Raw genomic sequence first — 14,696 nt, forward strand, 5'->3', positions numbered from 1 at the left:
TTAATTCCATTATCAAGTCAATGCTCGAAGCGTTTAGCTAGCTCTGTTTACCTCGTAAAGAATAAAGATGTGACAGTTTATACAGAAATGAACCTGACTCACCCAATATAGAATCATGGCGCATTCCGGGCTCCTCTAAATACTAACAGCGGTAGGAAGAAGGTGTTTGTACATACAAATAGTCCTAGGAACTGCACGGCACAATATTACCATATAACCATTTGCCAGTAATTGGATTATAAATAGCTTCCTTGGCAGTTTTCAACACCATTGTTTTCATTGAAGCGTGGAACTTGAGTGGTTCTGATAAAGTTCCCCTTATCGGGCACGTAACTTGTAACATGATGCAGTCATGTTGAGAACATGTTCATATTTCTATATGCCTTACGGGGTAGACAGAGCGAATAGCCTTGAAAACAGCTGGTAACCTATGTATATCATTACCTATAGTGTATCATTATTTGAATATCAATTCTATCATTAAGCTATACAGCTGAACGTGGCCTTCCAATCTTTTCAATACTGATGGCTTTGTTCTCCCTGTTAGGGATAATCCATCCATCTATATAATCACGTTTGTATCCCTTGAGGGGTAGACAGAGCCAACAGTCTTGGAAAGACTGATAGGCTACTTTCAGCTGTATTTCTTAATGATAGAATTAAGATTCAAATAGTGACAGGTTGCTAGCCTTAATACATACATACATACATAAAACCACGTCTCTTTCCCGGAGGGGTAGGCAGAGACTACCTCTTTCCACTTGCCACGATCACTGCATACTTCCTTCGCTTCATCCACATTCATAACTCTCTTCATGTTATTATTCTATAGCCTTTAATACTTCTAGCGTACTTACATAGAGAGGGTAGCTTCCCGATAAAATCTATAATACATACGTACATACATATGGTCACGTCTATATCCCTTGCGGGGTAGACAGAGCCAACAGTCTTGAAAAGACTGAATGGCCACGTTCAGCTATTTGGCTTAATGATAGAATAAAATAATAAAATCTATAATTCACGTGAGATTTGCGAAAATCTGTATTCTTTTAAAGGTGGCGCTAAAGCGAAGCTGTGGGTAAAAGCTAGTAGTTAGTTATGTACCTAGTTAGTTAGTTATATTTTCCTTCAACAAATAACAGAGTAGAAACTTTCATAGCGATGTACATATAATTTGTAAAAGAAATTGCAAGGCCAAATTTCTCTAGGTAACAAGCTTCAGGCTAGAAGTCTAGACTGGAACTATGTACTTTATTACGGTATATTTACCTTCGTAACAGTTATCCGAGCAAATAGACTTGTGAAAAAAACGTTCGTAATATTTTATCTTGTATTTATCATCCTTCGCTCTTGGTTAATATAAAATGAGGCAGCTTTAAGAATATTTAATTTTCTTTATGTTGAATTTCATTTACAAATAACTTTGGTTTTAAATTTTTTTTTTTTAACGAAGGAATACAATTTATCAAGTTTTCACAAATTCTACAGGAACTATATATGTAGTTTTTTTGGGATCAAAGGTACCCTTTGTTTTTCTCCCAGACAGACAGAATTTTTTGTACGTGAAATTGGTGATGAACTACTATTTGTGTACATAATACATGAGAGCGAAACATCGCGCATTATTCTGATATAGTTAAGTTTTATCCAAGTTCATATATCATAAATAAATAAATATATACGGGACAAATTACACAGATTGAGTTAGCCTCGAAGTAAGATCCAGTGTTACGAGATACTAACTCAACGATACTATATTTTATAATAAATACTTACATAGATAAATATCCAAGACCCAGGCCAATCAAAAAAGTTCTATTTTCATCATGCCCTGAATTCCCTGGGATTCGAACCCGGGCCCTCCAGTGTCACAGACAAGCGCACTACCGCTACACCACAGAGGGCTTCAATAAAACACAATAACATTTGTGTGATAAATTAACTAATATTATATTCAAAACTCACAAAGATTCGCATAAATAATATCTGCATGATTACTTTTTATCCAAATTTAAACTTAATTGCTTATAGATTGACCGACATCCATATCGACTTAGCCGGGACCCTAAAAATCCGAGAACAAATGAATTTTTAACTCTCCAATGACAACGAAGTTTCGTTGTCCGGGTAAAGGCGCGTCCGGGAACAGGTTTTTGTCCTAATTTACCAACAGGTGTCGACTACAGTCTGTTTTTAATTTGATCTGTCCGGACTTTTAGCCTTTAAACAGAATCTTTTTATAAACTTGATTTGATAGCGGGTTTGCTTGCGTATGTTGTCAATGCAAATCTATAAGTATATTGTATCGGGAGCGATGATTCGACTCGACTGAATAAAGGGAAGATCTTCCGCCAGGCTAGGTGTTATGCCTGGCGGAACCGCGGCTCCGACGATGTTGTGTCGGAGATTGTATATATGCTCTAATCCGTGAAATCTTTACTTGCGCGATTAAGACACTTCGCTGCTATTGGCTTATATACGTAACTTTGTCTACTTTTTACGAATCACCAAGGGAACGAAACACCGAGCTAAGATCTAGTTCTTAAAAAAAAAAACTAAAAAACTACGCTTTATTGCTAATCAAACTAAAAAATAGAAAATAAAATTTAAAGACAAAGGAATTATAAAACAGTAGTAGCAAGTCGAACAATCGGTTATAGTCAATTACCTCCGATTAAAATTATAACAAAATTAAATTTATAAACAAAACAATTGAAATCTGAGTAAAAAGCGTGGGGTGCCTGATGTAGTAAATATTAAAATCATTCTATTAGCATATATTTATGACAAGAGAGTTATGAAAATGAAGTAAAATGCACCCCACGCTTTTTACTCTGATTTAAATTGTTTTGTTTATAAATTTAATTTTGTTATAATTTTAATCGGAGGTAATTGACTATAACCGATTGTTCGACTTGCTACTACTGTTTTATAATTCCTTTGTCTTTAAATTTTATTTTCTATTTTTTAGTTTGATTAGCAATAAAGCGTAGTTTTTTAGTTTTTTTTAAACTATTATTTATTTTCTATTTTTTAGTTTGATTAGCAATAAAACGCCTAGTTTTTTAGTTTTTTTATACAATTATTTTTTGGTAGAGGTGTTAACTTCCTACTACTTCTACTACGCTGTATAACTATCTTACTAGAAATGACTTTCGCAACCATGCGCCCATCGCCGGAGGTTTTCACAACTAACTTTCTTAAAGTTATATGTGGCCTGATTGGATTAAATCTCATAATATTCTCATCATCATGATTCTTTTTTAGGCGATGGGCTAGCAACCTGTCACTATTTGAATCTCAATTCTATCTTAAAGCCCAATAGCTGAAGGTGGCCTATCAGTCTTTACAAGACTGTTGGCTCTGTCTACCCCGCAAGGGATATAGACGTGATTATATGTATGCATGTATGTATGATGATTGTTAAACCCAGTTGAAAAGAATTTTATAGTGATAAATCACTGTTAATAATATTTTTGACTATCCAGCAAACATAACAATTTTCGATTGTGGCCTTGCCAGGAATCAAACCACAAGATTAAGAGGCAGATTGATACAGGAACAAAAATATTTCAAACATACCTCCACTGCCTTTACAACCAGGAACGCAACAATGTTTATCTGAAGACATCGTGGCACTTTTGTAGTAAAATCTGTCTTTCACAAAAACAAACACAAACTTGGGACTCCTATCTCAAATAATCAGGTACTTTTTACAGGAGTCCTATCTCAAAATATCTGCACAACACAGTGAACACAGTCAGAGTCCAATCTCAGATGATAAAATCACACGAATATCCGGAAGAACAAAGCTCGACTCAACGGAAGATTCCAAACTCCAAATAACGACAAGTTATCAGCACAAAACAAAGTGCAAATAGGTAAATACACAGGCACCGGTAAAAAAACAGAAAGAAAGTTTACAGGTGTTAGAATCGAATTCAAAACTTACTGCAAAACTTATTTTACATAAATAAACAAACTGTCACTCATTTTCCAAGCGAGTATTACAGTGTTGCTATTATAAATATGCAAAAGTTACATAATGTTAATTCAAGAATCGCATTAATATGTTAAATACGTATTAAATATCGCAAAGTTCTGTAGGTAGTAACTTTATTCTTGTATTGTTGTAAATTTAGTTGTTCAATTTTCATTTATTACTTTTGTTATTACTTATATATTTTTTATTGTTTTAAAATATTCTACTAATTCTACTATTGTTTCTAATGGTAATTCTAAATGGAGCGATGCGATGAAATAAAAAAGCCTCAGGTTAATAGTAACATTATATGGAAATATATTACATCTCTTTTTGGACTCCTTATACGTCAGAACTTCTTGGTTTCTTGTATGGAGATTACTGGCACTGGTGCTATCTCTGTCTCTCTTACTCTCATACGAAGGATCTAAAAATGAATTTATTAATCCTGGCAGTTTTAATAAGGATAATGAGAAACTCTTATCAAAATATTGCATTGTCATCGGTCCTTGATACGTGTGCAAAGTTTCAAGTTGATCAGACGTTTAGAAATCAGTGAAAATTAAGCTCAAAGATTCCGTTACATACATACATACATACATACATACATACATACATACATACATACATACAACCCAAGCTAATAAAAGCGTAGTAAAAAATAAGACATACCTATTTCATACATAAATCCTCGTACACATTAAATAAATATTCCAAGCGATTATTATGGCTTCGACTAGTTTTATTGACCTCCGAAAATGACGCCAGTCATCATTCCTACCATCCAACACCAAAAATAAACAACAATAGGATACACCTGCCGGTTGATTGCCACAAAAACTTGAACCCGGTAGCCTTTATAGAAATACCACCGTACTAGACACTCATAAACCAAATAAACTTGGGTGCCGTGTGGTTCCTAGCGTTTTAGAATAGGGCCCGTGTGGTTTCCGGCACTTATAGAACCACTCTATATGTTTCTCATGGATGTCGTAAAAGACGACTAAGGGATAGGCTAATAAACTTGGGATTTCTCTTGTAGCAACTAAGCATAAAAATTACTAGAATAAAAGTTAGGTACTTGTTTTGATGTATCTAAATAGAAGGTTTTGAAGTTTGAATATCCCTGAATATTTTCGACCCCTAATAAGCCAATCACGCACAATCCAAAATTTCAAGTTTAAATCACAAACCACAAACTGTTGACGGTAATTTGACCCAAATCCATCCTTCGCGGCCGACCATCAATTACTTTACCTGGTACTAAATAACTATAATTGGAAAACCCTTGTATCGCGTCTCGCCTTTATAACAGCTGTTATGATACTTTTAAAATCCAAAAAAGTGCTATCCGAAATGAATGCCGAAAATAAATTATTTTTATACATACATACATATTATTTATTCTTGCCGGTTAGACAGAGACAACATTCTCGAGAAGACTGAAAGGTCAACTGTTCTAATGATGGAATTGAGATTCAAATAGTGACAGTGCCGTGTGGTTCCCGGCACCAATAAAAAAAAAAGAATAGGACCACTCCATCTCGTTCCCATGGATGTCGTAAAAGGCGACTAAGGGATAGGCTTACAAACTTGGGATTCCTCTTTTAGGCGATGGGCTAGCAACCCGTCACTATTTGAATCTCATTTCTATCATTAAGCCAAACAGCTGAACGTGGCCTATCAGTCTTTTCAAGACTGTTGGCTCTGTCTACCCCGTAAGGGATAAAGACGTGATCATATGTATGTATGTATGAAATAATTTCAACCACAAGTTATAACTCTGTTTTGGACTCTTGGTTCTATTAATTACGTCAATAAGAATCTGAAATGCGAGTAGAAATGTGAGTGTTTAATTTGACTATGATTAATTGCCACTTTGAGCGTTAGACCACAAATATTTTAGTACCGCTGAAATCTGAGTAATTTATGTGGTTAGTACTAATGTTATTTTTGCATATATTTTCTAGAAATTATGTTATGTTTTTATTGCACGTTTTAGAGTTCCATTTTTACAAGTTGAAGTATACAAATTGTTCATGATATATGAAAAAAATAAAGGAAATAAACATAATAATTTTAGGTTTATCAACCTTTAAGTCTATCGAGAAAAGGCTGCTTTTTTGTTTACTAATTTCATACATTTCTGTTTAAGAAGTTTATAAGTACATACATTATAATTACGTCTACATCCCTTGCGGAGTAGACAGAGCCAACTGAAAAAATACGAAACAATACCGCTTGCTTGCATGAAAATATTGATGAATGTGTATAAAGCAAAATAAATATGTAGAGGTCGTGGCAACGTAAAATAGTAGTCTCTGCCTGCCCCTTCGAGAAAGAGCCATGTTCATATTATGTATGAGTGTAAATGAAAAATTATAAAAAGAAAGGTTGTTAAAAATGCTTAATAAAAGAACTGCTCCATACTTCGAACACCTATAGCCCAAGAGCCCGTGAACGCCAGACATACCTTATTTTGTAAAAGCTGAAAGTTTCTGTAAATATGCCTCTAGTACAGGTAGGAACGATCCCCACCTATGGTACTCAGGCAGTGGTTGCTTTGGCAGGTAGCAGGTAATAAAGGTATACTTTTTTCAACCTGAAATTCGTTAATTTGTAAAGCTCAATTTTTTGATATTTTATCCGTAATAATACACAAACTCGCGTTACTCATTGCCAGACACGTACTATGGTTGCAACCCCTTGCCAGACACCCCTAAACTATAATATTTTGTAACTCTACTTACGTCATTTTGTAAAATCTGAATTTAATACATATTTTTCGGGGAATTATTCAAACAAAGTTTCTGAAGTAGCCAGACATTTTTGAAGGTTCTATTATCCTGCCAGACGCATTGGAGTGAGCAAAAGATGCAAGAGTGCGGAGTATATGTAGTAACTGGAGCGAGTGGGACAGAGCGTTCGGTTTCTTGCGACGTTTCATTGCGCATCAGCTGTCGTTTATTATGCGGTCTCTTTTTCTAATTTATCAAAAAAAAAATATTAAATAAAAGCATTACATAATAAATTTTGAAAACAATGTTCATTAAGAATTATACAGGGTGACTTTTAATTCAGCTGCATAAATTTAACTGTTAAGTGTACTCATCTATAGGATATTTAAAAACGTTAAAAGAAAAATATCGATTCATATTTCAGAAAGTACGAAAAAAAATAAAAGTATCAAAATCCACGATCCTAAACACGTCATATCACCCCGGGCGGCGGAAAAGCGACGCGTAAGATTCAAAGGTCAACGATACAATTCATTTAGCTGAGCGATCTCGACAACTCTGTATTTTCAAAAAAAAATAATTTATTTTTCAGACATTTATTTACATGTTTAGTTTTAATTTATTTTTGTAGTATTGGTCTTTAATAAAGCGTGTGACGTAGTTTTTGAGGGCTTTTTAAATTTGAAAATGATGACGTTTAATTTAAATAAAAATAGGCTCAAACAGCTCAGAAACATGGGTGTAGTGTATGTTTAAAAGGATGCAGTTGTTTTAAATGTCACCCTGTATAACAAAATATTAATACTGTGAAAAAACGAAAGAATTAATTCATATTATTTTTAAGTTATATGAAGTTCATTTTATAAAATAATCTCTTTATATTTGAGGTTATGTATTTTTCGTAATTTTAAAATAGTCTGATATTTTTTGAAAGTCTCCTCGTAAAATATTATAAGATCTTCACTACTTTTTTTTACAGACAAAGCAAACTCCGTCTTCTTTTTAGTCACTCATGATAGCACTTTATTAAAACTGGATCAAATTTATTTTACAACGAGTACAAATTAATATTACAACGTTTACTATGCGTGTATAACCGTCCGCTGAACGATACCCACTCTGTTCCACTCGCTCCAGTTACTACATATACTCCGCACTCTTGCATCTTTTGCTCACTCCAATGCGTCTGGCAGGATAATAGAACCTTCAAAAATGTCTGGCTACTTCAGAAACTTTGTTTGAATAATTCCCCGAAAAATATGTATTAAATTCAGATTTTACAAAATGACGTAAGTAGAGTTACAAAATATTATAGTTTAGGGGTGTCTGGCAAGGGGTTGCAACCATAGTACGTGTCTGGCAATGAGTAACGCGAGTTTGTGTATTATTACGGATAAAATATCAAAAAATTGAGCTTTACAAATTAACGAATTTCAGGTTGAAAAAAGTATACCTTTATTACCTGCTACCTGCCAAAGCAACCACTGCCTGAGTACCATAGGTGGGGATCGTTCCTACCTGTACTAGAGGCATATTTACAGAAACTTTCAGCTTTTACAAAATAAGGTATGTCTGGCGTTCACGGGCTCTTGCTCTACTACTGTTTTTTCGTACCACCGAATTTAATGACTCAAAATGCATGATTCGGCAAAATGTCGTACTGGGTATTGCGTGCACGCCACATTTCCAATTCGAAATGTTTCCAGAATTAACTGCTAATGAGAATTCGACTCTCTGTTCAATTTTTTTTTTTGATGTCGAAAAATAATTAAATATGTTTCTGCGAAAAACACTGACGAATGAAAAGAACGCCCACATATCGTATTTTTATCCCTACTGGGATAGAAAAGCCAACAAATAGGCCTCTTTTAGTTGCACAGCGTGCAAAATGGACGTACTATTTAAGTATCATCTTAAAAAACAAATACTTAAGTATAAAAGTTTTCCTTGACTGACTTTTACAGTTTATGCGAAAAGATAAGCAATTACTATCAAGGAACTATAAATCGTAATATATTTATGTATGTAGGTATATATATACAGACTTTATGGAAAAAAACAGATTTTGTATCAATTTATTTCGCCAACGTCAATATGAAAGTTTTGGATGCTTAGTGATACCTTTACGATGGTAAAAATATCATGAGAGAATTTGTAGATTTTGAGGTAATTTAATGTGTAACCATGATCAATAATGGTTTAAGCTTTCCTGTTAGTATGGTTACAAAAATAAAATAGGAGATTATCACTACATAGTATAAAACAAAGTCGCTATTTTAGTCTGTTTGTCTGTATGCTTAAATCTTAAAAATTACGCAACGGATTTTGATGCGGTTTTTTGTAACAGGTAGAGTGATTCAAGAGGAAGGTTTTTATGTATAATAACATTTATAATTTTGCACCCGTGCGAAGCAGGGGCGGGTCGCTAGTATTATTATATACTTTAAACACACTAGTAGCTCATTAAGATGCTTCTTGTAATTACCTTTTTTCAGATCGTTCAAAACAGACGTAACCATGATAATTTTTACAAGACAACATACAAACGATGATCATTTTCGTTCTTATCCCTGTACGTTATCTAATAAACAAACAAAAAAATGTAAATACCTACCTACTAATGAACTAATTTTAGTTAAGCTTTTTCATTCAACACTTTGTAGTAATGACATGACACTAAACGGCGCACACATTTCCTCATTTATTAACATAAGGGCAATTTCTCCGTTCTGCCAGTCATGTGGAGAAATTATGTTTTACCGTAATTTGTAGGCGACACTGTGACGTCATTAGCCACTAATATGTTCTAGGAAATTTGTCCGTTTGTCTCGTAATTGTATGCGGTATAATTCGTTAAAGCGAGCTATTTGAATAACATGTGATATGTCATGTTTTACAGAAGTGTAGGATGTTTAATACGGACATTATAATTTTAAACCTTTAGTGAATTTTGAGCTTTTGGGAATTAGATATGTGACGAAAATTTCAACATGAGTAAATAGTAAGTATTCAGTAAGATCACGTGACATATTGAAAAAAAAAAACGTAATAAACTGAATTGGGAAAGGTTTTAAATTTGAGATTCTTCTTTTAGGCGATGGGCTAACAACCTGTCTCTAATTGAATCTCAATTTCATCATTAAGTCATATGAACGTGGCCTTCCAATACTTTCGGGATTGTTCGATTTATCTACCCCGTTAGGGATACAGACTCGATTATTCGTATGTATGCATAACATACGGCGAGACCCCATGTGCAAAAGCTGGCCAAAATAATAACCCAAAGTGGGCTACCAACTTAATTATAGGTACAAGAAGGTAGAAAATTTTAATTTATATGCTAACTTGCGCATTTCTAAGGAAATAGAAAAAAGTTTTCATAAGGCAAAGGTATCTGAAAAAGGGCAAGGTTGACCTCATTGTAATTACAAGGAGCAACGTCTAATTGTGGGCCTGTTTTGTTATATTCGTATTTTAGTTCCATAATCTGCGTACTTTCATGGTCAGCTCTTACACTCACCACAACTCTTAAAACGTTTCCAATAAATATCACTGTGTCAATCTATGCCTCACAAAATAATCCACCGAGACTCGATAAGTACTCACACTATTTCATATGACATTTGGTAATTTTGATGTCATCAACGATAACGTCATGAAAAGCTGACCAAATGTCACTTAGCCGCCTTTTCGCTTTTCGCTCGTCAATTGACAAGACAAATTCAAATTCAAAACGAGGGCTAAATGAACAAAACGTCTCTGATATGGATATATCTAATTTAAATATTCATTCCGGTATTTGACGACAAGAATAATCTCGTCGCCCTTCCAAGGATTAGAGATTGATGAACGATTCCACGGCGGGATTGTGTGAATGTTAAATCCACTTTAATAAGGGTAGAATTGCAATTTAAATGAGGCTCTGCCTTTTCGTACAGTTATACTTTGGATTGATTAGAATTGCGGATAATGTATGCAATTGCTGACACACACAGTAAAATATACTTCAAAGTTTAGTAAGTTTCGTCTTCTAGACTCAAATAATAAACCTTACCTTAATCGTTATGAATGTGTGAAAGAATATTCCCACCATTTACCTAATCAACTACAAAATACGAAGCTTAAATTGTGGATATAAAAATGGAAAATAAAATAAACAATGATTCATTTGAAACTGGGATAAACTACAGAATGTTGAGAATAAAGTAAATCATTTTCATAACATAATATGATAAGATATGGAACATGTCATATAAATGATAAATAACTTATTTATTATAAGTCAGATTATTGAATTACTTAAGAATTATTCGAACAAATTGTTTCTTCAAAGTAATAACAAAATATACCACTAAAGATTATGCCTCGGGATTATGCATTCTTATTTATTGAAAATATTACATGAGTTTATTGTACAAGCACATAAAAGAAATATAATTTTGTTATATATTTTCACCTGTGACTACTTACATTTATTGAATTTAATTATATATATATGAGCAGTAGTATCTCAACATAATTAATTAATGATAAATAAATGTATTTAATTGAGCATTACCTTAATTCAATCAATATTTAAAAAATAAAGTAGCTGACTTAACTGTTAACTCGTAAACCAAGCAATTCCATTTTTGTAGATCTTATCAATTAATAAAAATGTAACACAATAACGTTGCTATTTATCGAGATTATGTCAAACTGCGTTTTTCATTTATTATTCTCGAGGTTTTCATACCTAATATGATTACAAGTTTTCAATATTAATCTCTATTAGTATTTAATTATACTAGTACTTTGATAACATCTTAACTACCGAACTCCTCGCTTAGAGGAACAACTTAAAAAAGTTATCATACATATGTATTTAAAAATAAAATAAAAGCTACCCATAAAACAATCATCAATTTGTCGAGATAGAAATCTTAACGGATTCAAATCACGAAATACCAACCTGAACGTTCCACGTGAAAAAAATCCTTTGCACCAATCAATCACACGAGTCAAAACACAAATCCACCAGCACAGTATATTAGTTCTAATTTACGTGCACTGTAAACACTGAAACGTATACGTCACTCCGGCGGGAAGGTAACGGGCAACACGGCCGTAAGTCTCGGCCTGAGGTGTAACACTGAGGGTGGCGGTAAGCTCTACTCGCCCGGCCAGCCTGGAGGGCAAATACTGTTATGTGCGACAGAATGGACTGTTAAATGTAGGCAGAGATTCAATTCATTGAAAGATATTGGGAATAATGACGTAAGAATATTAAGATAGATTGAGAAAATTCGGGAAATAAATAAATAAATAAAGTATAGTTTTGATTCTTCTTCTTATTTATGAGTTATCTCTTGTCTGTGGAGTTAAGTTGGGGGTATTCTCCATGTTTTGATTACCAACTCATAAATGATTAATTGCTCTGTAAGCAGTGAGTGATTAGCCTTTAAGAATTGTATTATCGAAAAGGCTGCCTTTTTGAAATTGTTTATCAATGTAACTTCTTTATATGATAAAATTTGCTTCTCTTATTCATCGTTTTTTATTTACTCTTATTCTTACTTGTATTTTTAAGTTTTTTATTGCTTGAAGGATTTATAAAAAAGAAATTGATATTTTTTACATAATTTGCGTATTTTGTTTTTGAAAAGATGATTTATTTTATCTAAAATAATGAATATATTTTTTTCACTACATTTCATAAATAAATAAAAATATCTTCAATTAGGTCGTAAAGATAATTTCGCTGTTTTTTTATTTTTAAAAGCCTATGTGAAAATTAAGAGCTTAAAATATTGACTTAGTGTAACATTACTATGTTTGTTTTCCCACAATTTGGAAAAACAGAATTGTGACGCATCTGCAATTTCCCCGCTCACATAATCTTAGTCCCGACAACGACCTTAATCTGAAATCCCTTTTCAACTCCTCGTGCCTCTCATTATTGATCTCTTTCACTCCTCACTACCGGTGCAATAATATTTCTATCCCTTTCCAACGCCTGTAAGCTCGCTAACTCCGTCCCTTTCCCTCACCACTGCAGAGCCTCAAAAACGAGGTAGTGGTACATTTGTATCAACGTGTGCGTTCGACATAAGAAATTTTTCCTTTACATTTCACACAGTATAATAAACTTCCATGTTAATCGGCGGTCGTACTGAAAACTAGGGGATTGAATTGTCGCTGATTTATTTGCGTATGGCAGGTTATTAAAATATTTAAGTTTCGCGTGAAAAAAAATGTAAAGTTCTGTTGTTGCGTTTTTTTTATATTCATTGGATTTGTAGTCTAGGTCCGATCTGGATTATCTAAATAAAACATGGGCTATCGACAAGGATGCGGTTTATTCAATTGTCTCGTATTTCTATTCGAATAATACAAGTTTCAGCAGTTTCCGCAATGTTGTACACGATATTTTTTTTTTGTTTTGAGTTGTGTTTTTATTTTGTGAAGGCACTATAGTATTTTAAGTAAATTGCAATGTGGTTCCCGGACTATGTACATTTGAAATGGGTATTGCAAGATTATATTTGTCAATGGACTTGAAGCCAGGAAAAAGTGCTGAGAGAAATGTCAACAAGTGAACCCCAGGGCTTAAAACAAAGCGGAAAAGGGAGCAACTGGGTTCACGCAAGACTGAGAGAGAGAAAAAGATTTTCTTCTAGTGCAACAAACATATTAAAAATTGGTAACGTTCAAGTTCGTTCAGTCGTCCAGCTAAATGTGGACTTAATCCTACCATTTTCCATGGTTTTACCAACAATCTGGTTATCATTGCCGTATCATGGGAAGATTGCGCTACTCTCGCGTTTGCTCTCTAACAGTATTCTTCTTAACTCCCTAGAGAATCTTTTTGGGCTCTCTTAAGAAAGACAGAGCCTATCTAAATCAGTCTATTTTTATAGGCTCTGTAAGGAATAAAGATAGTAGTATATATGAGTGTATGTATTCAGTACCGTGTGATTCGTGCTTTAGAATAGGATCACTCCTCTCTTATCTATGGACGTCGTAGAAGACGATTTAGAGTGCCTATAAGTGCCTATGACTTATGCATCTAGAGCAGTTACTGCATACTTCTTGTGCAGTTTGTTAAGTCACTCAAGGGAACAAAAATACATACATATGGTCACATCTATATCCCTTGCGGGGTAGACAGAGCCAAGGAAGAAAGGGAATGTTCCCGTTACTTTTCCTTGTCTACTCAAGGTAAAGATTAATAAATCTGAGATTCTTCTTTTATGCGATAAGCTAGTTACATGTTACTATTTGAATCTCCTTTCCATCATTAAACTTTAAACCTTTTGCTGCTCCTTTTCTCTACAACAAGATATGCAGAATGCGAGACGTCAGAGATTCTTCACTTGGGGAATTCAAATCTGTTATTACGTTACTTCTACTTCCTTGGACGCATGACTTTTACGAGGAATTTCTTAGGGTACTTGCATGAATAATAATATAGTTTTTACAAAATTAATTGTGCACTTAATGCTTATGTATTTAGATTTACAAAATTTATTTTAAAACCGGTTAGGTCATATTTAGCTTTATTCATTGTTTAGTATTAGTTGATTTCTTTAGGCTGCCACAAGACAGGCATTTCTTTGCCTAGTGTGGGGCCAATGTTAATATTAGTCAAAGCTGTTCTACTTACCTATTTATAAGATGTATTTATTTATAAGATGCTTTTGTTACATATTCTTTGTTTATTATTATGTTTTTATGCAATTTTTTACACCCTTTTCAGGGGAATTAAATATTTTTACGGGCTTTTGACCAAGCAAAAATATTGTACAGAAATAAGTGGAGGAAAGAACAAAATTTTAGTCAAGAGAAAGGAATTTTCTGACTATTCTGCAGGTATTAAGGATTGCAGCTTTCTGTAGGAGAATATAAGTAAGAGGGTGAATTTGTAGGCTTTCTAAACTATTACGGAGAGTCGTAGGTATAACGCCAGTAGCTGAAATAATTATTGGGATAGT

The sequence above is a fragment of the Amyelois transitella genome, chromosome 27 (assembly GCF_032362555.1).
Source record: "Amyelois transitella isolate CPQ chromosome 27, ilAmyTran1.1, whole genome shotgun sequence".
Lineage (NCBI taxonomy): Eukaryota > Metazoa > Arthropoda > Insecta > Lepidoptera > Pyralidae > Amyelois > Amyelois transitella.